This window comes from Anoplopoma fimbria, chromosome 22 (genome assembly GCF_027596085.1).
Source record: "Anoplopoma fimbria isolate UVic2021 breed Golden Eagle Sablefish chromosome 22, Afim_UVic_2022, whole genome shotgun sequence".
In the NCBI taxonomy this organism is placed as follows: domain Eukaryota; kingdom Metazoa; phylum Chordata; class Actinopteri; order Perciformes; family Anoplopomatidae; genus Anoplopoma; species Anoplopoma fimbria.
This window is the reverse complement of record NC_072470.1, coordinates 955,307-957,806: the sequence shown is the minus strand read 5'-3', so window position 1 is coordinate 957,806 and position 2,500 is coordinate 955,307.

Here is a 2,500-nt window from a genome sequence, read left to right as displayed (position 1 = left end):
GTCTGAGGTGTAGAGAGTGAAGAGGAACGGTGCCAGTACAGTTCCTTGGGGTGCGCCGGTGTCAGAGACACAGCCGTCCACCCTGACGTACTGGGGCCGGCCTGTGAGGTAGTCTCTGATCCAGGAAGGTTCATCTCCAGCAGCTTCTCTCTCAGTAGGGAGGGCTGGATGGTGTTGAAAGCACTGGAGAAGTCTAAGAACATGACTCTCACAGTGCTTCCCAGCTTCTCCAGGTGAGAGAGGGCCTTGTGCGTCAGGTAGATGATGGAGTCCTCCACCCCGATGTGTGGCAGATAGGCGACTTCCACTTGTGGTGCATGCAGAGCTTTAAATCCCTCCTGATGAGTTTATCCTTAAAGTTTAAGATGCTGATGGTGGTTTCCAAGGAGTTTTTCAAGAGGCTCCTGGGATCCGTCAGGATGGTTTATTGGTTCTGAGGAGGTTCTTGATCATCAGAAGGGTTTGAGAACATTTAAAGGGTTCTTTCCTGGGAGGTTTACAGAGTTTGTTGGGAATAGTTATTGAGCAGATGTCAGGGGTCTTTAAGATTTAAGAGGTACTTGTGGATGTTCCAGAGATCCTGAGAGGAGGTTCTACATATTATTTAGAAGGTTTTAAAGGGTTCTTAAAGAGATTTCAACTTGAATGAGGTTTGAGATGGTTCTTGTCGATGTGCCAGAAGTCCTGAGAGGGGGTTCTAAATGTTTTATTGAAGGTCTAAATGGTTCTTGAAGAGATTTAAACTTGAATAATGTTTTAGATGTTTTTTGGGATGCCTTAAAGGTTCTGCAGGTGGTTCCAGATCCAGAAGATTAATCTTAATGTTTCGAGAGGTTCGGTAGATTCTTGATCAGGTTCATGAGGGTTCTTTAGAGGGTTTGAAAGGTTCTCAAGGACATTTAGGAACCTTTAAGATTTAGAGGAGCTTTATATAATCCAGATAACAATTTAGGGTTCTCAATGCGGTTCCAAGAGACAGTGAGTGGGTTCCAGGGGCAGTGAAGGAGATTCCAGTGGTTTTTACTTCCTACACCCACCCATGAGGTCACCGCTCAAATTCATTTTTAATTTCTTCAGTAGATTTGTCACAAATGAAGACTCATAAAAACCGACATCACACTGTCCTAACTGAGAAACATCGGAGAACAGAAGAACCGAGTGTTCCTCGGAGCGCCCCGAGCTGTTTGTGTGGAGGAGCCGAGGAGGTCAGATGAAGCAGTCAGACAAGCCTCTGTATTGTCAGGACGATGCGGCAGTGTGTCTGTCCTGAAGGAACAACAGCATATCAAGTGGTTATTATTGTTGTTGAGTTTGGGCCTCCAAATCCAGGGAGGCGAGACACAAGACGTTCCGTTATGAGGCCGGTCGAGGTCTGAAAGCAGGACGAATGTGGCTGCCGGGCGAAGAGGGAAGGCGAGCAGCTGCACGGGGGTTCCTTTGGTGTTTAGATCCACGACAGAAACCAGAGAGTTATCATTAGTAGTGTTATTATTATTATTATTATTATTATTATTATTATTATTAGTGGAGCTGTAACAGTTCTAGACTTTCAAGACCTTTGACCCATCTTTAATCAGAGTAATCACAGACCGACATTTTGCCATCCTTCACCACATTTGAGTGCTCTTTGAGAACATTCCAGTAGGTTCTTGAGGTTCTTTAAGTTCCAGATGTCCTCCAAAGCGTCACTAGGGTCTTTGAGAGGTTTCCTTTTTTTTAAAGGTTTCTGGGATCTTTGAGAAAAGTTGACAAGGTTCTTGATGAAGGTTTCCTTGGTCCTGAGTAAGTACCTTCAGACTTAAACAGCATTTAATGGGTTCTCCAGGTTCCAAGGTGACGTTTAAGGGGGCTAGATTAATCCTTAGATCTCCTGGGAATGCTCCAGAAGTTTCTATGTTTTTCCCAACATCCTGAGATTGGTGAAGAAGTCCAAAAGAGGTCCATGTGAAGGTTCCTGGGATCTTTAAAGACAATCCAATGAGGTTTCAGAGGCTCTTGTGGAGGCTGCAGAACTGCTGATGGGGCTTTCCACGGTCCCGTTCTTCTCTGTGGTTTTCTGCGGGTCTTTGAGAGAGTTTCAGAGGTTCTTGTAGGCGTTACCGGGGTCTTTGAGAAGGTTCCAGTTTTCCAGCAGTTTCTGAGGTCTTTGAGAACGTTAACGAGGTTTTAAAGACGGTAAACTTGTCTTGAGTAGGGGCCTTGGGACTTGGGTCAACCTTTTAGTGGTTCTCCAGGTTCCAAAACAACGTCGTAAGGGGTTTTAGTGTTCCTTTAGAGTTCCTGTGAAGGCTTCAAAAGTTCTGATGACAGTTTCTATGGTCTTAGGAAAAAAGGGGTTCTAGATTCTGCGGAAAGAGGTTCTAGATTCACAAATGGGCTACTTGGCTCTTGCACAGGTTCTTGCGGTCCTTAAAGACCATTTAATCAGGTTCAAGAGGTTGTTATGGAACCTCCAGAACTTGTAATGTGGATTTCCAGGGTCAAGTATTTTCTGTAAGTT